The 24258-nt window shown below is 44.6% G+C and overlaps 1 protein-coding gene across 2 annotated transcripts in view; it reads right to left on the bottom strand.

The window, feature by feature from the left end:
- MYO16 (myosin XVI) overlaps positions 1–24258 on the bottom strand; it is a 575450-nt gene that overhangs the window by 461327 nt on the left and 89865 nt on the right. The window contains exons 1-3 of one of the 2 annotated variants that reach the window (XM_039546990.1): positions 9867–9958; positions 8166–8318; positions 6612–6720 (exon numbers count right to left, since the gene is read on the bottom strand). The exons of the other annotated variant lie outside the window; for it this stretch is intronic. The gene's annotated coding sequence lies outside the window, so the exon portion shown is untranslated. Of the gene's footprint in view, positions 1–6611; positions 6721–8165; positions 8319–9866; positions 9959–24258 lie in introns of those variants that run through there. 2 annotated transcript variants of the gene reach the window in all.

Here is a 24258-nt window from a genome sequence, read left to right as displayed (position 1 = left end):
TTGTGAATCCAACATGTTTACATAAAGATTGTGTTTGCCAACCCAGAAAAATAGGAAGGGCACTGCTAAGGATAGTCAGTGTTCTTGGTGCTGTAATAAAAAAAGGAGGTACAGTCTCTGCCTAAAAAAAAATACAATGTACAGGTCAGATTCTGAACTCAGTCGCACTGCAAACAACTGAATGACTCCAGATTTACATCAAAGTAATTGGAAGCAGAATCTTGCCTTTTACAGAGAGACACAACATGCACTACCCTCCACAAATGATAGTTCCATTTTAGTACATTTGCTTTTAGTCTATTAGGTGCTTACTGAATGGTTAACACTGGCTTTATGAAAGAAGTGGGTTATAAGGAAGAATTTAAACTGAAAGGTTGATTCCTTCCACATTGCTGGCGAGGAGGAGTTTTGGCACAAATGTGAGGGCAGTCTGGAAGATAGCATAAAAATGAGAGTGAAAGAATCATAGGACTGCAAGGGACTTGAGAAGTTATGTAGTCCAGTCCCCTGCACTCCTGGCAGGACCAAGAAAGAAGGATCCCAAAGGAGTGGTTAGGTGAGAGTCACAATGGCCTAGTGAAGGGAATGAGGTGGGAAATGGGGATAAATGAGAACAGAGCTATAGACCTTTATAGAGATGTGAAGAGCCTTGAGGATGAGAAGTGGAAGCTAAAATTGAGATAGAAGGTCAAAGGAACCCAGTGCAGGAATTTTTAAAATGGAAGTGACATGGTCCGGTTGGAGAGTATGAAACATGACTTTAGTTGTATCACTTTGGATAGATAGGAGAGTAAAGCTGCTGGGTAATTTTTCAACAAAATATGTGTAGTCAGAAAATGCCGATTCTTCAAAACCAAACGTTTTCACAGAAGCATGTCATTTCTGAGGGAACTTTCATCACAAAAGTTTCTCAGGTCCAGGATGGAATTTCTGGATTTGTCTGGGATGTGGCAGACCCAGTTTCAAGCCCTTGTTCTGAATTAGGCAGAGCAAGGATATGCCTTTGGGTCTTTGACATCCCAGGGAAGTGCCCTCACTACTGGGCTATAGCCTATTATGGGGCTTCTCACTCTTCGAGATATTCCAAAAAGTCTTGTTCTGATGAAGAATGAAAACAAGTTTCAAAGTCTCAGAATTTTTCTCAAAACAGAATTCTTTTTTTCATTGTTAGCCCTATTGGAGAGGGGCAGGGTGGAGCACCTGGAGAGAGGAAGTTTCAGTATTCATGGTAGAAAATGACCTAGGCATAAACAAGGATTTAAAATATTAAAACAAAGAGGAAAAAATAGGATTTTTTCAGACCCAGTGAAGAAAGAACCAATGGGATTTTTGCAGGCATTTGAAACTTGGCAAATTTCAGGTGATAATTCTAATGAGTTTGCAAAACTATTCATTTGGTCAACAAAGGAAGTGGTGTATTGGTCATCTTGGATGTTTTTCTTTTCGAGACTGAAGTTAGGCAGTGAAAAAATGGGAATTCTGGACACAGGGAGAAAAACATGAACAGCAGTTAGAGATCTACCAGGTGAATGACCACAGCAAACATGGATCAAACCTAAATGCACTAGCACACTACAGTTTCTAAATCTTCAAGGATACTGACACAGTGTGTCTAAACACAGGCCCTGATCCAGCAGAGTCCTAAAGAACATATTGATTTCAACAGGACTAGTCACATGCTTGAAGCTGAGCAAGTTTGTATGCTATACTGGACTGGAACCATATACTGAACTGAAATTAAACCTGATTTCAAGTGTTTTGGAGGTTCAAATGTGCTGTTTTGGACAGTTTCATGAAAATCATAGAATCACAGAATCATAGAAGATTAGGGATGAAAGAGATGTCAGGAGGTCATCTAGTCCAACTCCCAGCTGAATGCAGGACCAACCCCAGGTAAATCATTCAAGCCAGGGCTTTGTCAAGCCAGGCCTTAAAAACTTCTAAGGATGGAGATTCCACCACCTCCCTAGATAACCCATTCCAGTGCTTCACCACCCTTCTAGTGAAATAGTTTTTCCTAATATCCAACCTAGACCTCCCCCACTGCAACTTGAGACCATTGCTCCTTGTTCTGTCATCTGCCACCACTGAGAACAGCCTAGCTCTATCCTCTTTGGAACCCCCTGTAATGTGGTGGCCTGGCTCCCAGCCGCCCCAGAGAGGGACGAGCCCTTATGCATGCCAAAGTGGGCGGAGTCACTGGAGCCTGCGCCCGCCCCCCAGAGGTCAAGGCGCAGGGCAGGAAGTATAAAAGCCCAACCCCAGGGCTCAGAAGCGGCCTGGCCACTGGAGAGGCCAGATGCTGATGCCCCACCTCCCGCTAGGGAGACTCCCGCCAACTGTGACTGACCCGAGGACTGGCCATACCTGCGGAGGCTGGATGCTGACCAGATGCCGGAAGAGCCAGTAAGCCAACCGGTACAAAGGGACCCAGAGGAGCTGCCCAGTTTACCCCTTGCTCAGTATCCCGAGGAGCCCATGGTGCTAGACGCCATGGAGGATGACGCTGAGACGCAGGTACTGGTAGAGGGGGAGGTTGGAAGTAGCCCGGGGGCAGCTGACCCTAGTCTGGCTGCAGCACACCCAGAGCCAATGTCAGTGTGTTGCGGCCAGGATCCCCACTGACACAGCAGCAGGCTGCCTGCCGCTGTTAGGGTCCTGGGCTGTGACGCAGAGGAGTGGGTGGGCCTGCATCCCCCCTGCCACCCCACTCCCGGGTGGCAGTCTCCCCCCTCACCCCAACGCTCAGGACCAGGAGCCTGGGCTTGTTAAAATACTGAACTGTTTGCTCAGCCCCTGCCTGAGGGTCTGAGCCCTGAACTGTTGTTTGCTGCCCTGCCCTGACCAAGGGCCTGGGCTTATATACTGAACTACTTGGCTCAGCCCCTGCCTGAGGGCCTGAGCTCCTGACTGTTTCCTGCCTCACCAGGCTAATTCGCCAGCTCACCGGACTCGTGTAGTGAGGCGGCCTGGCTCCCAGTCGCCCCAGGGAGGGGCGACCCCAACAGCGGACGTCTACACTCCCCTTCAGGTAGTTGAAGGCTGCTATCAGATCCCCCCTCACTCTTCTGTTCTGCAGACTAAATAACCCCAGTTCCCTCAGCCTCTCCTCATAAGTCATGTGCCCCAGCCCCCTAATCATTTTCATTGCCCTCCACTGGACACTCTCCAATTTGTCCACAGCCTTTCTGTAGTGGGGGACCCAAAACTGGATGCAATACTCCAGATGTGGCCTCACTAGTGCCAAATAGAGGGGAATAATCACTTTTCTCGATCGGCTGCCAATGCTCCTACTAATGTAGCCCAATATGCCATTTGCCTTCTTGGCAACAAGGGCACACTGCTGACTCATATCCAGCTTCTTGTCCACTGTAATCCCCAGGTCCTTTTCTGCAGAACTGCCGCTTAGGGTAGGTTTATACTTACCTGACGGGTCGACGCGTAGAGTTCGACTTCTCGCGAACGGCGGTGGCGGAGTCGATGGGGGAGCCGCGGACTTCGATCCCGCGGTGTCTGGACGGGTGAGTAGTTCGAACTAAGGTAGTTCGAGTTCAAGCATAGCTGAACTTGCGTACCTTAGTTCGACACACCCCACCAGTGTAGATCGAGGCCTAAGACAGTCGGTCCCCAGCCTGTAGTAGTGCATGGGATTCTTCTGTCCTAAGTACAGGACTCTGCACTTGTCCTTGTTGAACCTCACCAAATTTCATTTGGCCCAATCATCCAATTTGTCTAGGTCACTCTGGACCCTATCCCTACCCTCCAGCATATCTACCTCTCCCCCCACCCTTCTCCCATTTTAGTGTAATCTACAAACTTGCTGAGGGTGCAAACCATCCCATCATCCAGATAATTAATGAAGATGTTGAACAAAATTAATCCCAGGACAGACCCCTGGGGCACTCTGCTTGATTCCAGCTGCCAGCTAGACATCGAGCCGTTGATCACTACCCAGTGAGTCCGACAATCTAGCCATCTTTCTATCCACCTTATAGTCCATTCATCCAATCCATACTATTTTAACTTGCTGGCAAGATTACTGTGGGAGACTGTATCAAAAGCTTTGCTAAAATCAAGGTATATCACATCCATCACTTTCCCCATATCCACAGAGCCAGTTATCTCATCATAGAAGGCAATCAGGTTGGTCAGGCATGACTTGCACTTGGTGAATCCATGCTGACTGTTCTGATCACTTTCCTCTCCTCCAAGTGCTTCAAAATAGATTCCTTGAGGATCTGCTCCATGATTTTTCCAGGGGGACTGAGGTGAGGCTGACTGGTCCGTAGTTCCCCGGACTCTCCTCCTTCCCTTTTTTAAAGATGGGCACTATATTTGCCTTTTTCCAATCATCCGGGACTTCCCCTGATCACCACGAGTTTTCAAAGATAATGTCTTATAATGATGAAAAACTATCTCAAATATAGACAACAAGATTCATGTTAAGAACTTATTCACTTTGTTTAACCTTCCTGAAAAAAAGATTGCTTAGTTGAGAGCAAATTCCATGTCATGTGAAGCTTTGATAATGACACTGAAGATTTTTTAAAAATCTTTTATCTTTATCTTTTAAATGTGTTATGACTGGCCATAACTAGCACAAACATTTGACTTATGATATAAACTCTTTTACAGCAAAATCAGATGTTGTATCAGATTTGCACAATTCTTATCTCCTCCCTTTCATGAGAGGAGTTTCAGGGTCACACTTCCTTGTCTTATAAAAAATACCTTTAAAATATTTCATACAATACTGTAATAAACAAAAACATTGTCCAAAATGATGTTTTGTTACCTTTTGTTGTGCTAAAACATTGATATAGTGTACTGTATAAATATTTTGTTATTCTTTTAGTGTTTTCTGGTGTCACAAAAAATTGACCTTACAATATTCTTAGCATTAGAGTATTTTATACACTGTGTAGGATTGTAAAAATTGATGGACATATGCAGACCTATTTGAAAGCAGTTTGAATAATGAGAAAACACCATAGCTGCTGTTTTAGAAACATGACAAAGTTCACTGTTTGCACCATTTCCAAGCAGCACAACAAAGCTTGATATTTTCCTTCACATGTTACAATCACACTGCATTACAGTAACTCCTTGCTTAACGTTGTGGTTATGTTCCTGAAAAATGCTACTTTAAGTGAAACAATGTTAAGCGAATCCAATTTCCCCATAAGAATTAATGTAAATAGGGGGTTAGGTTCCAGGGAAAAAATTTTCGCCAGACAAAGGACTAGATTTTATATATATACACCCACATACACAGTATAAGTTTTAAACAATTTAATACTGTACACAGCAATGATAATTGTGAAGCTTGGTTGAGGTGGTGAAGTCAGAGGGTAGAAGAGGGTGGGATATTTCCCAGGGAATGCCTTCCTGCTAAATGATGAACTAGCACTTGGCTGAGCTCTCAAGGGTTAATACATTGTTAATTTAGCCTCACACTCTACAAGGCAGCAGGAATGGAGGGAGGGGAGACAGCATGGCAGAGAGAGACAGAGACATACACAGTGTGTGAGAGAGAGAAAGACGCTTATTGTCCCTCTAAGTACACTGACTCCACTCTAAGTACATTGCCTTTAAGTAGATCAGCAAGTTGAGACAGAAACTGCTGCCAGCAAGCTCCCCCCTCCTGAGCCCTGTCATGTCCCACCCCTGCTCTGATGAGGTGAAGGAGCAATGGGAGGGGGACACCGTGACATTAACACCCATCTTCCCCCCTCAATCCCTTGCACAGCAAGCAGGAGGCTCCCGGGAGCAGCTCCAAAGCAGAGGGCAGGAGTAGCACATGGCAATGGGGGAAGGGACAGCTGAACTGGCCAGCAATTGATAGCCTGCTGGGCAGCTGCTGCACAGGGAACTTAGGGGAGCAGGGAGCTGAGTGGGGAGCTGACAAGGGGGCTGGTGATCCACCCTGGTATCCAAGCCCTCACCAGCTAGCTCCAATGGGCTGCTCTTTCTGCAAGCAGTGGTCAAAGCAGGCGGCTACCAAACAACGTGGTAAGGGAGCATTGTGCAACTTTAAATGAGCATGTTCCCTAATTGATCAGCAATGTAACAATGAAACAACGTTAACCAGAACAACTTTAAGTGAGGAGTTACTGTACTTATTTGTATAAGGCTGCATTGTTTCACCTGGCAACAAAATGAAAATTGCTTATGTGTTTTGACAAATGATACTAGGCAATCAGTCCTTTGCCACACTATCTATCCATTGATGACCACAACACAGATAATCTTTAACAGGACTAAGCTCCCCAGTGAAGAACTGTTCTGTGGATGAGCCACACCACCTATAGACGCTTGCCAGGAATTACTCCACAGACAGTCTCTAATTGCACGGCCTACCTGATGAAGAAGCAAACCAGAGATGATATTTTATGCAATGTTTTTCAACTAGGTTTGACCAAATCCTAGAGGATTTGGTTTATGTGAGTTACATGAAACTGACTCCACAGGACCCCTTGGAAAGCATTGGAAACAGGCTAGCTACTATGGCCCAGCAGAAGGTTTGGATTCTACTAAACCTAGACTTCCAAGAGGAATTCTCTTCTTCTCCTCTGCCTCCCTTCACCCACTCCTCTCACTTCCAGTCTTACCAATAACACCGCTTTATTCAATGACGTAGTGATCTTCCTTCCACTCCTCTCTCCCAAGGCTGAGGCCCCAAAGGAAAATGCTTTTGCTTCTGCTCCCAGTGCTTCTAATCTTAAGTGGAGAAGCAGACAGGATCTGGTAAGACTTGGTGTAATAGCTAGAATATTCAAGTGTGTAGTGCCTTACGCGGCATTGTCTCCTTTTGGTCCTTGGCATAGCAATGATAGCAGCAGCAGCAGAAGTGTCTCTCCTTCAGGGGCGGCTCTAGGCCCCAGCGCGCCAAGCAGGCGCGTGGGGCGGCCCTTTCCCGGGGGGGCGGCATTTGGCTCCGGTTGAGCTCCCGCAGGCATGGCGGCGGCAGGTCCACTGGAGCCCGGGACGAGCGGACCTGCCGCAGGCATGACTGCGGCGGGTCCCCTCTTCCCGCGGCTCCAGTTGAGCTCCCGCAGTCATGCCTGCGGCAGGTCCGCTCGTCCCGGGCTCCGGTGGATCTGCCGCTGGCATGCCGGCGGGAGCTCAACCGGAGCCGCGGGAAGAGGGGACCCGCTGCAGGACCGGGGAAGGGCGGCGCAGCGCACCGCGCTGCTTGGGGCAGCCTCATTTCTAGAGCCGCCCCTGCTCTCCTTTCTGCCTTTTGGGGGAGATAGGTGCTGCCTTCCAGCATATCCTGTTGTGGCCCCTCATGGCTCTGCAAGTGCATTATGCCCATCACCCGCTCATGTCTTTTCAATCAAGTACTTAGACTAGATTGGTTTGAAACATGTACCCCCTTCCTGAGTTATTAAGTCTTTCTACTCACTTTGTTAGTTACCCCAGTTCAAAGCCACTCTGGGTCCATATAAGAGTCCCAGTCTGCTCTCTTGCTCCTGTTCAGGAGGTCCTCCCAATCCCCTTCCTGGAGCTGGGGTTTCACTTTACAGTCACTCTCTCTTCAGCTAGGTGCCCCAATTTCCCCCTCTGGATCTGGGTTTTAACTTAGGCCAGGAGCAGAACTTTAGCCAGATTCTCCTTCACCTGGCCCTTTCCACACCCCATATTACTCCTCAGGCTCAGAAATTCACCAGGCAGCCTTCTCCTGCTGCTGTCTGCCTTGTTATGAAGCAGGAAGAATATGTGCTTGTCCCCTTCTCCTAGCTCATTTCCAATTGGCTGGGTGAGCAGGGAGCCTTGCACCACCCATTTTGCAGGGTTCCTGGTTCTGAACCCTTAAGGAAACACTAACTGATGTTCTCCCATACATTACTTATTCCAGGACCACTTCCCCTCTACCAATATCTCTTGTTTCTTAGGTCTTTGCATGCATGAAATCTTCCCAAAATCTGAAAGGGCCATGGATGTGTGAATTGACCCCTAGATGCCACCACGGATGTGTGAATTGACCCCTAGATGCCACCACTCTTAATAGGGGAAACTACCCTGTCACATTCCTCCTACATCTCCAATGACAATTATTAGATTAAAGGGGAAGGGAAGTGAAGACACCGGGACACTCTCTGGTGGGTCCTCATATAGACAAGAGCACAGGAGTAAGCCATGGAAAGCCAGGCCAACAGTACCTGAAGACACCAAATGGAAGCAGGGTATCCCATGACCTAGGGGCTGAAAGGAGGTTAGTGCCACCACTGTAAAAACCTCATCTTCCCAGCTCTGTAGCATGGATCCGGGATTCTAGCCATGCCTTTGGCACAGCCCACGAATGTTGCTTCTACCTGAAGAAATTAGTTATCAGTGCATGTATACAGCTTTCCTTGTGATATTAACTGTAAGGACACCAACAAGAAGATTTGCAGGGGTTTTGTACAGGAAGAGTCTATGATGATGGACACTGAAAGTAATGAATTCAGATATACCTCAATAACTCCTATTGGAAATAAAACATCAGGCATCAACACTACAGGGCATTGGGGGAAAAGAACAAAATCTTCCATGTAGATGGCTGCCTATGCCAAGAAAAGATACCTGACTTCTCGGAGACTATAAGACGCTGTTCTTCCTTTATGAAATATGGTGTGGGGGGACAGAAGAAAGGTGCAGACATGCATTTTGATAAGGAATGTTATCGTCATTGTCCTGTAAACTTTGTAACTTAATTTCCATGACCCACAGTGGTGTCTGCCTGATTGTAACAATTTATTATTTTCTCTATGCTTTATTAGAAAGTCTTGAAAGCCAGGAGAAAAGTTATGAATTGGATTAGGAGATGGCCAGAAAGCCAGGGATGGTGATGGAAGACAGGGATGATATTGTCCTGCTTTGAGCTACTGAATAGCATTACCACTGCAGTCTGAAATATAGGGAGTAGAGATTTGGAAAAACTTCAGTAGTTGTTAAGATGGGAAGTAATTAAAGCAGGAACAATTATTTCAAAACCCAGCAAAGGTTTTAGTAAATCAAGAAGGATTTGATATGATCATCAGTCTCTTCAGGGACCTGGGGACAGAACTGAAGATGGGATTGATACAGGTAATTTCAGAGATACTTCTTGTGCTAAGCACAAACAACGAAAGGAAAAGATTGATACTGGAAATACTAATGGTGCAGAGAGAGTTTGGGATTGACAGAACATTTAAACGTTTTATGATGACATCCTGTTTGAACCTGACAGAAATCACTTTACCAGAAGAGGTTCCAACACCTAGATTCAAAAATAGCGGGGCCTGTTAGGCAGGCTTTAAAGTGACTAAGAAAAGTGAAGAAAAATAATTTTGCATTAACTTGAAAGTACCCACTGGATTATTTAATATACAAAGTAAGGCAGTAGAGGGAGTTGTGCTGAAACAAAGAAGATATTCACATTCTTAAGGCCTGTAAACAAAAACAACAACAACAACAACAAAAGAAACTCCCAAGAAGAAACTAGAAATGCTACTGAATGGATGGTGACTGGCATTTAGTCACCCTTGTGGGGTAATTCACATATCTGGAATGTCAATACAGATTAAAAGAGTCTGTATAGAGCAGAAGCAGAAAAGACGATGGCGGGGTAGTGTTATATGTCAAAAATATTTACAGCTCCAGGGAGCTACTTTTTTAACAATGAAAAGTGTAGAGATGAAAATATTTTCATTTAGGTTGCAAGGACTGAAAAGAAGAGGATATGTCTGTGCACATCTGGTACAGTTCAAGAATGAAAAATTCCTAGTCGATTCTTGGAGTAATCAGCATCACAATATACCATTTTCATGGAGAACATTAACTATCTGCATATCTGTGGGTTAAAATTATATTATCCATAGAAATAAGATGCTGATTGTCACCCCATCTATGTGTCACTATGAAGCCTAGAATATCTGTTGAATCAGCATGAAGTAATGAAAACAGTCAAAGCTGAGAGCTCTTTTTATTCAGAATATCACCAGTTCAGTCATCACTGGGCCAGTGAGAACCAGATGGAATGTTGGAGTCCAAAGATTCTGTGGCAGTTGAAATTCAACAGTTGAGCAGAGAAGGTGGGAATAACAACTACGTGGGGTAACAAAGAGGCGGTTGTGCCTCCAGCCAGGAGCCAGCTCTGTGCACAAACTTTGGGGAACATGTACAAACAGCAACACTGCTCAATACAACACAGAGCATGGAAACAAGAGCCCACATTTAGGCTTACACACACACACCTACCTTTACAAATTATACCTGTGCAACAGCATGGGCTTTCAGCTACTAGTATATTATATATTATATTATATTATAATAAATATAACCCAAATATGTGTGGGTTACATATATATAAAATCTCAAGAGAGGTTATTCTTAAATTATGTAGAACACAAATTTATGATCTAAAAAGCAAGGACAAGAACTAGGTAATAACGTGTCCTAGATCTGTTTTGTTCTTACTTTCTGAATCCTTCTAGTGCAGAGGTCCCCAAACTGTGGGGCGCACCTCCGTAGGGGGGTATGGCGGAACGTCCGGGGGGGTGCAGCGGGGCCTGAGCCAGCCCCCTCCCACTCCCAAGGGGCAGGAAGGGAGGGAGGGAGCACCACCCAATCCCTCCCTGCCCTCAGCTCTGCTCCAGTCCTTCTCCCAACCATGTTCCTAGCTCCCAGCCCTGCGCCTGACACTATCCCCAGCCTCCACGTGGCTCCACTCGTGGCCTCACATCAACCCCCAGCCTTGGCCACTGGCCACAGCTCCATTCCTCGCCTGACGCCAAAGCTAGGGGCAAGGCTGGGAGGGGAGCTGCACCTGGCCGCAGGCCTGGCTGCCAGCCCCCAACTTAGCCCGGCTGTAGCTGTGTTCTCGCCCCCAGCCTCAGTCCCTGGCTGCGGCCCCACTCCTGGCCCCAGCCCCACCCCCAGCTGAGTCACCAGCCTTGGCCCTCTTACCTCTGTCCACTGCCACCCCCGCTCCCAGCCCTGGTAGAGTAGGAGGCGGGCACGGACAGGGGTAAGGGGGGAATGACCTCAAAAGTTTGGAGACTGATGTTCTAGTGGATTCCTTTAGATCTCTGTATCAAATGCAAATATCTCTGCCTCTCTTTCAAGACCCTGATTACATGTCAACTCCATTTGTTACCACATTCCCTTTCATCACATTTGCTCTATTAATAAACATTATTCTTTTAGTGGAGATAAGCAGATTTACAGTGTAAGGAAAAAGCATTCATTGTCAATAGCTATATCAACTTTGGGAACAAAGACAATGGCCCTGACTCTGGCTTCCCCCATAACCCCATAACTTTCATACAAGGATAATCAGCAAAACAGAAACAGTTCCTTGGGAATCCTCCTGATACAAAGGGCTTCCTCAGGTGGCATAGAGCCAATACAATGTCTCTGAACTATTCTGCCTCCCCTCCTCATGGACCCTGGAATAGTGGCATGCTGGAAGCATGGCTATGGAAGGGAAAGGAGTGGGGAAGAAAAGGTAGCCTCTTACTAGTCTGGACTGCTGCAACAGCCTATAATGAGTGATTGCAGGTAGCAGTACATTAGTGCACCCTGAGGCAGGGGACTGTTTTGGCACTTAGCCACCTGCAGAGTCTGAGGGGTGACAAGGAAGGTGGCACAACCACCTTTTTTCCCCATCTCTTTTTCTCTCTCCCCCATTTTCCTCCACCACAACCTTTCAGGGCTTCAACAAACTCAGTTTGCAGCCCAGAATCAGGTCAAAGACTTTGTTAAGAATGATAATCTAGTCAAATGCATATGACAAGGAAGAGCTTTTACCCACAAGGAGTATATTGTGGTACAGTATACCCAGAAGCAGACACATTGATCCCTTTATCTATTTGCCTTGTCTAAGAGTAAGTTGAGAGAGATGTAGAGTTGACTGTAATCAGAATGGAAGTAATAGAATCAATATCTGATGTTGAAAATAGCATGAGATATCTCAGAAGCTGATGAGAAATGAGTACTTGATAGTGGAAGGAAAGAGGGGGAAATGTGAAGTGTCTATCAGAAATAAAGGAGCAGTAATGAGGTATGACAAACAAAAAGAGGACTATGGATATCGGCTTTTGGGGACACTCAAGCAATAGAGAGTGAGCAATAAACATAAAATACCACCAAGACCAAGTAGAAAGATAATAAAAGAATCTGATTCAGAAGTGAGGAGTCCATTATTAACCACCCAGAGAAGGGCAGTAGTACTATGAAAAAATTCATGGATAGATTAAAAGCAGTCAAATAAGCTATGCTGAGAAGGGTGATCAGAAAAGTGAGGGGGTGGGGAAATACCTTTCCTAGAATTTATTAAGGAATAGAGGGGTCAGAGCTGACAGGGACGGCTCTAGACATTTCACCGCCCCAAGCACGGCGTCATGCCGCAGGGGGGTCTCTGCTGCTCACTGGTCCCGCGGCTCCGGTGGACCCTCTGCAGGCACGCCTGAGAGAGGTCCACTGAAGCCGCGGGACCAGCGGACCTTCCGCAGGCATGCTGCCGAAGGGACCCTGCCTGCTGCCCTCCCAGCAACCGGCAGAGCGCCCCCCCGCGGCATGCCGCCCCAAGCACGCGCTTGGCGTGCTGGGGCATGGAGCAGCCCCTGAGAGCTGAGATAATAGTCACTGAAGAACAGACAAGTAAGTATTTTTGAAAAGTAGATTGACAGTAGTTGTTTTAAACATAATAGAAAAAGTTTCAGTAAAGCTGAAGTGATTGTTGAAATCAGGGATAAGAGGAAAGTATAGGAAGGTGGGCTAATCAGCTCCTGCAAACAGCAATAGAGATAGTCAGGTCGATTCTCTGTGTTTGGCCAGTTTTTGTTTAGACATAAAACTAAAGAGCAAATTCCTCAATGTAGCAAAAAGCTGATTTACACATGAACAAGGAAGGAGTAAGGCTGTTACTGCACAATCCATTAAAGCTGTAATAAAAACCAGCAACCTACCTACATTCAGTAAAAATGGAGCAGAGATGGAAACTGATTTTTATATACATTATAAAATGTACTGTATGGTAGAACACTGCATTCACCAATCATTTTGAAAACTTGTGGAATCTCTTATTACAAAATAAACTTATTTTGCTTCTTACAAGAATAGTTCCAGTCCCTTTTCAAGTAATAAGCAAAGTGTTTGCTTCAGAGGCATTATTTCAGAAAAACTCTGGGGAGGGCAAAGTGGTGTCAGCATATAGAACATTACTTCCTGTGAAGTTGGGGCTGGGTACCAAGCGGGAGAGATTGAGTGGAAGACATACTTGAGCATATAGACTTGAAAAGCCTGAGGGCAAGCAAAGGTTGAGGGGCACTGCCCCCCTTCCCCAGAGTGAATTATAGCCCTGCTTTAATTCTTCTGTTTCAATGGTCATTTGCATCTTTCATTCAAATGGTTATTAGAGGGATACCTTCTACTATCACATTCTTGATAGTATATTAATAACTGTGCTTTCTTTTAAAATATCAATAGACATCTGAAAAGAAAGTGAAAAAGAAAATGTGCATGTCCACACATACACTCACAAAATACACTAAATGTGACAGAAGAGAAAAATATTATTGGGTATGAAAGTTTTCATCTTGACTAGCTTTGGAGGCTTCATTTGCTTTCCCTTACATAGGTGTTTTCAGGGCCGGTAAAACCATTTAGGTGACCTAGGCAGTCACCTAGGACACTAGGATTTGGGGGGTGGCATTTTCTTTGGCAGCGACCGCGGCGGCCGGATCTTTGGCCGCCCCAGTCACCGCCGGCATTTAGGCAGAAGGAGCTGGGGCAGGGGAGGGCCGCCTGCAGCAAGTGAGTGGGGGCAGCACGCAGGGGAACTCCCCACCCCAGCTCACCCCTGCTCCACCTCCTCCCCGAGCATGCCGTCGCTGCTTCACTTCTCCCGCCTCCCAGGCTTGGGGCGTCTAAGCTGATTGGTGCCGCAAGCCTGGGAGGCGGGAGAAATGAAGCAGCCACGGCGTGCTCGGGGTGCTCGTGAGCGGAGCAGGGGTGAACTGGGGCGGGGGGAGTGCCTCAGGGTGGAGGGTGGGGGTGGGGAGCTGCCGCGGGGGCCTCAGGGCGGAGAGCTGCCGCGGGGGGGGGCTCAGGGCAGAGGGGAGAGCTGCTGGGGGGGGCGGCTCAGGGTGGGGGCTTGGGGATGGGAGAGGGCTCAAGGTGGAAGTTTCGCCTAGGGCGTGAAACATCCTTGCACTGGCTCTGGGTGTTTTCCCTCAAGAAGGTGGTCCAAGTATTTGAGGAGCCTAATGTGACAGAATACCTTCCAGTCATTCCAGGGAGCTCATAAATTATCCCCCCTCCTCCCAACCAAAATACACAAAGCTGAGATCCTCAAAGATTGTCACGGGATGCTAAAAATCCTCAAATGAGGAGGATGCCACACAACACAGCTTGGAATTTACTGGACACTGAACATCAAATGTAAACATCTGTTTTTAGATTTGCACCACAATATTCAGTGGGAGCAAGACCAGACCTTTAAAGTGAATGAGCTGTTATTATTGGGAAATGATTGAAGCTATAGTTTAAAAAGAAGCAAAAATCACTCAGTACACCAAGAGTAATTTGCATGACATTTTTCATATGTGTGGAACTTGGGTGTGAACTTAGGAACTGCACTGATCAACCGCTACAGAACTTCTTCGTTCTAAAAACAATTTTCCTTGTCATTATCAATATATTTCTGTCACATGCAGGGACAATATAGGATCTTGTCATGCTAATTTGACACGTTTGAATGTATAAATTCAAGGGAGCCTTAATTTTTCCATTTCCTGACTTTAAGTCTAATCCTGGAAGATACTGAATGGCCTTCACTGAAGTCAATGAGAGTTGGGAGTGCTGAACATCTTCCTGGATTGGTCCTTTTGTGATTTTAACTATTCACATTTAACAATGTATTAACACACGTCTTGTATTTATTTCCCTAGGTTACTTTTAAAGGGGAAAAATCACCTAAACTAAGTAATGTCAGCACTTGATTATCCTAATTATAAGCTTTGAAGCTAACAATTCATTAACAGTTCTTCTTTGGGAATGGGTTCTTTGCCCAGAGACAGTTTCATGCTAGGCTGAATTCAAAAGTCGGCAGTACATTTCAAACTGAACTGATAAACTTATTTTAAACAAAAGAACTCATGAAAGCTTGAACTATGCAGAAAGCAGGCAAGATTATGGAGAGATACTAAAACCATGAGATATGGGATATTTGGCGTGTGTCGATAATTTCTCCTCTTTCTGGTTCTGGAGCAGTAATTATTCCATAATTAAGGTGGCAGCTGGGTTTCTGTGTAATGCTGAATTTTCAAATCTCTTTAAAACACACGTGCACTGTTACATTGGCTTGAAAATTAACATATCAGGCCAAGGCATGTGGTAAAATTTGTGGTACAAATTTGTGGTCATTTGGTCAAGGGTTTTCTAATATGCAGGCTATCCAAAATGACATGATTTTAAAATTCAAGCCCTAGAATGCTTTTGTGCACCAAGGTAGGGAAAAAAAGGGATCTGGAGAGATATGAAACCGAAACATGGCAAGCTCTAAAATTTGAAAAGAAAATATCAAGGCTTGTTTTTGGCTCTGCGGAGTGAACCTTCATATGACTGCAAGCCACCCCTCGCTCAGAGGCACACTGGGCAAACTCCTCAGCTGAGCTGGTCACTGATAGCTCTCTTCTTCTCCCTTCCACCTCAAAAGCCTGAGCCCTGCAGCTCTCAGATCTACCGCCTAGTATGTTTGAGGGACAGGAAAGGGGCAGAGTTGACAGCTATAGGCCTCTCAGGATTCAAGTTCTAAGCTCCCCGCCCTAGCCTTTGAACCACAGGGAGTTCATTAGCTGAGGCAGAGGCAATTTGAGTGGGACAGAGAGCTGAGCTCCTGTGAGCAAGTGTTATGGATGGGGTAGGTAGAGATGAGACCTGCAGGGATCTAAGGGAAGTTATTAGGTTCCATGTTTCCTATGACACACAGAACCCAGCTCACAGCAGGAAGAATAGGGCTAGGAGATGCTTTCATCAAAGCCATTCAGCCACCAGCTTCCCTTCCTCTCCACTTGGATTCCCTCACCTCCCAACCTATCAAAGGAACACATGGTCCAAGAAGAAACACTATTGCCAATGTCAAGCATTCAAAAGCATGAGTCAGGCCCCAATTGTTTTGCTTAAAAATCATATTAAAAAGATAATAATAAATGAAAGGTTATTTTTATTTGCCCTTAGTTTGATAGCCTTTAGGGTGTTCTCTGGTCCCATTTTCAAGCTTTTCTCCATAATAATGAGGGCTAGAAACTTACTTTTTACCTTTTTAAAAAAATGAAAGCTGAGATTCTCGTATTCACATGACTCTAGGAGCTGGGGCTTCAAGAAAAACACACACACAAATCACATGAGCTGGCAATACTGATGATTAGTGGGGAGCTGGTAGGAACACACCTCCCAACCCTGCTTTGCTTGCTGCTGCCTGACCTGATCAGGATGCAGGAGAAAGGGATCTGGAAGCTTTGCTTCCAAGAGCTCTGCAGCCCTCCTTTACTGCTCCCCCAAACAGACCAAGAGGTAGAGAGGGGGAAGAGATGACAGCTGCAGGGCTCTCAGAGGTGCAGCTGTCAGACCTACTCCAGTTGCTGCTGCTCAGCTAACAAACTCCCTGTGGCTCACAGGGTGGGGCAGCTGAAGGCAGAGCCAGGCTGGGAACTTCGCTTTTGAGAGTCTTCAGCTGTCATCTCTGCTCCTCTGCCAAGCTCCCAAACATATCAGGGGCATGAAGAGGTCAGATACAGGGGCAGAGAAGAGAGCTACAGGGATCTCAGTTCCCAGCCCCACTCCTCTAGATTCATAGATTCCAAGGCCAGTATTGACTATTGTGGTCTAATCTACTCTCCTGTATAACACAGGCCAGAGAACTTCCACAGAATAATTCCTAGAGAATAGCTTTAAGAAAAACATCTAATCTTGATTCAAAAATTGTCAGTGATGGAGATTCCACCACAACCCTTGGTAAATTGTTCCAATGGTGAATTACTCTCACTGTTAAAAATATATGCCTTATTTCCAGTCTGAATTTGTCTAGCTTCAGCTTCCAGCCATTGGATCATGTTATACCTTTCTCTGCTAGACTGAAGAGCCCATTATTAAATATTTGGTCTCCATGTTGGTATTTATAGATTGTAATCAAGTCACCCCTTACCCTCCTTTTGTTAAACTAAATAGACTGAGCTCCTTGACATAGGGTATGTTTTCTAATACTTCAAGCATTCTTGCTGCTCCTCTCTGAGCCCTCTCCAATCTCTCAACATCCTTCTTTGAACTGTGGGCACCAGAAGATGACACCATATTCCAGGAATAGTTGTGTCAGTACCTAATACAGAGGTAAATTAACCTCTCTAATCCTACTCAAGATTCCCCTGTTTATGTATTCCAGGATCAGATTTGCTCTTTGGCCACAATGTCAGTTTGGGAGCTTATGTTCAGCTGATTAACCACCACCATCCCCAAATCTTGTTCAGAGCCATGCTCGCAGGATAGAGTCCCCCATTGTATATGGTCTACATTCTTTGTTCCTAGATATATACATTTACGTTTAGCCATATTAAAATGTACATTGTTTGCTTGAACCTAGTTTACCAAGCAATCCAGATCACTGACCTGTCTTATTCATTATTTACCTCTCTCCCAGTTTGTACTTCAGCTGCAAACTTTATCAGTGATGATTTTATGTTAAATAGCATAGGGCCAAGAATCAACCCTGATGATTCTCTTTTTACAGTTACATTTTGATACCTATTAGTTAACCAGTTTTTAATCCATTTAACGTGTGCCATTGTATGCCTACAGCAAACTGGTCACAGCTCGTCAGCTATGGAGGAGATTAGATTAGATGATCCAAATGGTCCCCTCTAGCATTACACTCTATGAACTACCAACACTCCAGTACCTGTCAAACACACCAGTAGGCATGGAAGGGCAGGGTGTGTGAATCGTTGAGTAGAGGATGGGTGGGATAGGCAGAGCTGTGTCAGCCTGTAGTGAGAGGCTGCATGGAGGGGGCAGAACTGAGCAGAAGGGGTGAGGGTTAGGGGATAAGAAGCTTGGAGCTACACAGGGAGGATCTTGAGTTAGCTATCTCCATATAGAAAACACTTTTCCACCAGTGAAGACATAGTGTCATAGACATTGCCAGGGGGTTCCTGGCCATGAGGTACAGTTAATGCTACTATGAGCTGCATTAACCTGGTCATAAATATCCACTTGACTATTTATGCTGTATTATTCTATATGTACAGTATGGCAGCTGCTACCTGGTTCCTCAGCTTTCCATTCCAAAATACCCCCTGAAATCATGCAGAACCACCAACCATATTAGGAGGTGGAATGGCCTTTGTGGACTCCAGGGGCCTACGATGGCTCCCCACTACTGCACTTCTGCTGCTTTGGGGCCTGCTAATTTCACTCTTATTCATTCCTCTCTGCACTCCCAAACAAGAAAAGCAGAGAGCTTGTGATCAGTAGCTATGTAATTTAATCAGAAACCTTTGTTAATCCTTCCATGCATTTGTTTTGTTTAGATCTCTGCTTTGCATGGTACTGGGCAAAGAGAGGTTCCTGTCCTGTCCTGTTGTTGTGATTACTATGTTAAATGAACACAACCCTTTATCTAATAATGGGCATATCTGTGGTTGAGTTGCTGCATCTTCTAAGACCTTTTTATCAATATTCATATAAATAGATAAATAAATAAATCTCCCAAAGGAGACTTTTAAACAAAGTCTGGGGACAAAATCTCTTCTGTAACTTTCTACTGTAGGTCTGATGTGCATTGACTGGATTTGCTGGCATATATTCACAGACCATGATTTGAATAGGTAATGTCATGGTCCACCTACTACTCTTGGATGATCTAATTGTATTTATCCCCTTGCAGGAAGACCCACAAAAAGCTGCAGTGTTCTCATCTATATGTATGATGTAGTCAAGAAAAAAATCGGCATGCATAAGACCAAGACTATGTTCCTTCTAACTCCTGTTCAGACCACCATGTGAGTGAGAAAAGTAATAATAATCAATCAAGAGAGTTTATGTGTATATTGAGATTCTGAAAGGCAGCATATAAGCAACAAAGACTAGATTATGGAGTTGTAGCCGTGTTTATATTAGGACATTGGAGAGATTCACCTACCTTATCTCTCTAAAGATTAGCTTAGATAGCTAAACTACAATTTATGGTAAGATAGCTATTGTTGGCAAACTAGTCAAAAAAGGCTTACGTCTTTCAGCTGATCTATGTTTCTTACCTTAACTATGGACGTCAGAGATGAAGGACAGAAACTTAAAAAGAGATTTCCATACCAAGTATCTGTAGCACCCTAACTGCATAACTAATGATTACTACAAGGTTTGAGCAGAAGTGGTATGGAGATAAATGCACTACATAGCAAATGAAGAGACATCAAGGAGTGCACTGGAGACCAAATGTCACTCCACCAATGATCTAGTGTAGATAGGACCTATCACCTTACTTACTTAAGGTCATAAAATATATACACATACCCACAATTTGTAGAATGTGCCCCTCTAGCCTCCCTGGTATGTGATCACTGTGATATACTGTTGTCCTACCTGAAACTTCTTTCCTAAAAAGGCAAGTTATATAGAAGTTTATCTATTACTGTTGGTTGATTTTAATAATTCCAGCTTTTACAGAAAGTAACTCTTATTTGATTTCTCTAGCGATGTGTCTCTTCACCTATATGGATGTCCTGTAATCCACAAGTATAAAAAAGCAAAACAAAACAGGTCTTGAAGCACTTGTAATAGACAGTTTTTCTATTCTGCTCTCTGCACCACACTCACTGAGAGCACAGCTCCTCTAGGGTCATGCTGTTATTGCCTCACTACTTGCCCTCATGCCCTGTCCATTCTTCCGTGAAAGGTTCTGTAGATTAAAACTCAGCATAAATGTATGTGGGAATTTTCCTGAAAGTTTGCTGGGGGGACAATGCTCATAGAGAACAGCAATATCCCATCCATAACCCTTCTACCTGGCCACATCTCGCCCTTAATCTTGATTGTATGCTGTTCTCATAAAAAAGCATCCACAGGCTCCCCAGGGTATGGGAGAAGATGCTATGCTGTTACCATGTCACACCCCTACGGTCATAAGAATGTGATTTCTACTCTTGTTGTTCCGTTGACCAGCACCTAGAGGAGGAAAATAAATGGCCCTAAAAAGCAAAAGTTAAATTCTTGCAAGTTTCTACAAAGAAAAAGTTATTGTGAATTGTGCTTACAGCCCTTCTTTTTGTAGCCATAAAATAATGACTGAAAAATCACTATTGTATCCAGTGAGGATATAAGTCATAACTTTAAGTGACTGTGGAATAAGAATATGAGCACACATATTAATCATGATGAAGTTAATTGTACATTTGAAAAAAATATGAGGTATCAAGCACCTTCAAAGATTATTTAAAATTGCTGGGTAACTAATATATTAATGGCAGCTTTCATTTCCAATAAATATAAAGATTGTTTTACCAAGCCAAGGGCTCTGAAGTAACATGAATACTTAACATATAGTCAAGAGAAGAAGAAAAAATCTATATGTAAAATGGATAGTAAAAATAAAATATAGGACTTGAGATTTTTGCTCTATTTCTCTTTCTCGTTTTGGAAATAAAAAATAGATTTGTTCCCAAGGTCAATTAATGATTCAAAATACATGTACTACCACAATGAATAATGTACACATCTCAGAAATTGTATACTTCAAAAATGTACTGCTACAGTTGTAAATATGCTACCTGTAGCAGATTTACTAACTATATTTTTTGTAACTGGCAGAATTAAAAAACTAGGGTATTTTTAACACAAAAAATATAGAATATGTTGATCAATTATATATATTCATATTATTTTAGGGGATAATATACTACAGTAAGTACCTGGGGGATATCCTTGCCCTACTGAAGTCAACAACAGTTTTGCCATTGACTTCAACTGAGCCAGGATTTCATCCCTGCTCCATAGCTCGTCCTCCAATTGCCCCCAGCATACTCCTTCTGCACCCTTGGAATCCCAGCCTATGGAGTGGAGGCAGAGGAGCTTCTTTAGTTGTAAAAGAAGGAGGAGCCATTGGCACTGCTCCTTCATTCACCATCCCCTGCCTAGTTTCAGCTGTACTTGGTTCCTTTCGATTCACAAGGATTGAAAGAAACACATGGGCCCTAGTCTGTAAATTTTATTTTTAGATTCAGGATTAAATTTATTTTTTCATTTGCTTTCATTTGGGGATTGATTCTCCCTTCACTTATTCCTGAATCTTTACACTAGTGTAACTTGATAGGAGTTGGCTGTGTTAGGCCAACTGGTGTGAGTGAATGGAGTACCAGGAAGCTCATATCTGTGGTGTACAGCACTAAGGAATAGTGCTTGATCTGGCTACTATGTGTAGAAAAGGAAAGTTCCACAAGGCAACACAAAGGAGCAGATGTCAACAAGAATCCTGCCAGGCTGGAGAATAATCAGAGTTCCAGCAGGAGTTAGAAGTGCCTTACATCCCCAAAAGACATTGTTCCATAGATTTAAGAGTGAAGGAAAAACATACACGCCTGAGCCGCTCTTCAGTGAATTGCATCAGGACTGCAGGATCAGACCATTAGAAAGTGTTGGGCTGATAGGAAATGCTGAAGGCACATGTAAGGAGACCTTCAGGATGCAAAAGCCTTTGGAGTAATCCTATCCCTTGTTGGTTCAAATAATGACCTTCAGAGCTGGAAAGGGATTTTGTTTTTTCTATCAGTAAGACTCAGACTGTTTAAAATACTGCCTTTGTTGATTCAAAAGCTATATTTGGATCATCCTGTGCTGGACTATTTTGCTGCTAGATCAGGAGATAATAGTAGTAACAAAAAAATGTCTTCTGGCATGCAATGACAAAGTATCAGTAGTGATTTCATTAAGTCACCATGTATTTGAGAAGCATGCCTGTGTTGGGGACTTTAACCCCTTCAAACACTGTCCTTAGCACAGCTAATGGTATGCCAGCCATGCAATCCCTGGTTTATCTCAGGCTTGTCTCACGTTTTCCAGGGCTCTGTTAAACAATGCTGCTTTTCAATACTTTTCCACTCTGGGATTACCCAGAACCTTTGCTAGCCTGATTTCAGTCAGGTTAGCATAACTGTTTTGTCTGCTATATTTTCATTCAGGCCTAACACCTGGAAGGCTAGAGTACAGTAGGCTAGAGTTTGGATAATATTAAATCCAATAAGTCATAGCAGTGAATTTAAGGCAAGAGTGGCAGCATCCACTCCAGACAGGATTAGGTGCAGCTTAAATGACACATAAGGCCTTGCACATTGGGGGGAGGAGAATGGCTGTAACCCTAAATGTTTTGCCTTCCATTTTAAAAAATATTCATGCATTGTCTTTAAGATGAGTTTGATTTTTTTAAAGCGTCATAATGGAACATACAGTAAAAATGCACTCAATTAGTAAAGTCTATCAAGGCAAATTCCCCACTAACATCAATGGGAGTTGTGCGTGAATGAAAACAGCAGGCTCAGCCCTGAGATAACATTCTTTGGGCTGGGACAACACTCAGCACATCAGCTGTCCTCACTAAATATTAATTCAGTTTTAATCCTTAGAATGAAAAGCATGTTTTAACACAATAAACTAAAAGGGAATCTGAATTTTCAAAGAGGGATTTTATTTTTAATGTATTATTCCTAAAGGGCCTGATCCAAAGCTCACTGAAGTCAGGAGTAGGTAATGTTTCCATTGACTGCAGTGAATCTTGGCTCAAGCCCCAAATTATTCCAGTGGTTTATTACCAATATTGGGCCTAAACCTGCAGCTACTTACTTACATGATTTGTTATTCACATTTAGTTGCAGGCACTTCAACAATTTTTTTTGTAAAAGTTTTGTTAAGAAGCTAGGGTTTGGAGGACTGACTGAGGATCGGGGCAAGGGGGCTCGATGGGTTAACAGAGGAAGGGAGTTCATTAGATTAGAAGGGTTGGAGGCAGGAGAGGGGTTGCTGGATTGGGGAGGCTGCTGAACTTGAGAGGATGTTGCTAGTCTTTTGGGAGGCACACGTGTGTAGATGGTCACAGGGTTTGGGGAGAGGTAGGAGTGCAGGCCTGCCAATCCTGGTCCTGGGCTGGACCTAGCAGAAGGAGCAGCCATTTTGTAACAGCCCCCTTCCATCTGGGAAAACAGTCCCTTGCTAGGCCTGAGAGACAATTTTGCTGGAGGTATTGGGGAAATTCTCAGAATTGTCTACATTTCCGGGACACTGGCTGGTACACCAAATGCCTGGGACAGTTCTGGAAAACCCAGGACTGCCTTGGACAAACCAGGACTGTGGCAACACTTACATGAATAAGAAATACTCATGTGAGGGGTTGTAGAATGCCTGCCATCAACCCACCTCAGTGGGTGGGAAACTTGACAGGGCCAGCAGCAATTAGGACATCTCCAGTTGCACGGGGAAGGAAAACACATGCTGAGGTGATGCAGGGGTGCACGTCCACTTCAGAGTCTCTAGCCCCTCATTGGCTAACTTGGGGAGGAAGGGAGCTGATTTGTCCCTTGCCCTTCCTTTCATTAATTTAAACCCTAGCCTAGGCTATGTGGAGTCTTTTTTCCATTGTTCCAGCAGCACCACAATTTGCTTTTGGGTTGGATTCTTTTCAGGTTCCCAGATCCAGAATGACAGGACAAAGAGGAATTGAGGTGGGCTCTGCACCTAGAAGAATCGATACCCAGTGGGTAGATAGAAGCTCTGTGACCTGCCACTTCTCATGTGTGTGTGGTGCACTCCAGCCATGGGTCATACCCCGTTCCCCAACCTGGGCAGCATAGCCCGCTCCAGGATCAGGAGCTCTACTGGGAGAAGGTTGAATGTGGCTTGTCCTCCCCCACCCCCATTCCTGCTCACAGGGATAGGTACATTTGGGGATGCTGCTATGTTCTACCTCCCTCAGTCCTGTTGCCTGGACCAGCTGTGATGTCACTGTTCCCCCCCCCCAAAATCTCTTTGCTCATGGAGGTGGGGGTGGGGGTGAGAAACATGTGGGGCTCCTGCCACAGCTGTTGGGATGTCTGACTCCCTGGGTTCTGTGGCTGGGACCAGCTATAATGTCACCAGGCTTCCCTCCTGTCTTTGCTCATGGGAGGAGGCAGCAAGGGACACGTAGGGGACCTGCTGTTACCAGCAATGTGGTGGGTGGCCTGCCTGTCCCTGGAGACATTCGGCTAAGATCTG

This window comes from Mauremys reevesii, linkage group 1, assembly GCF_016161935.1.
Source record: "Mauremys reevesii isolate NIE-2019 linkage group 1, ASM1616193v1, whole genome shotgun sequence".
NCBI classification, from domain to species: domain Eukaryota; kingdom Metazoa; phylum Chordata; order Testudines; family Geoemydidae; genus Mauremys; species Mauremys reevesii.
Note: the sequence above shows the minus strand (reverse complement) of the source record. Positions and strands in the feature narration are given on the sequence as shown.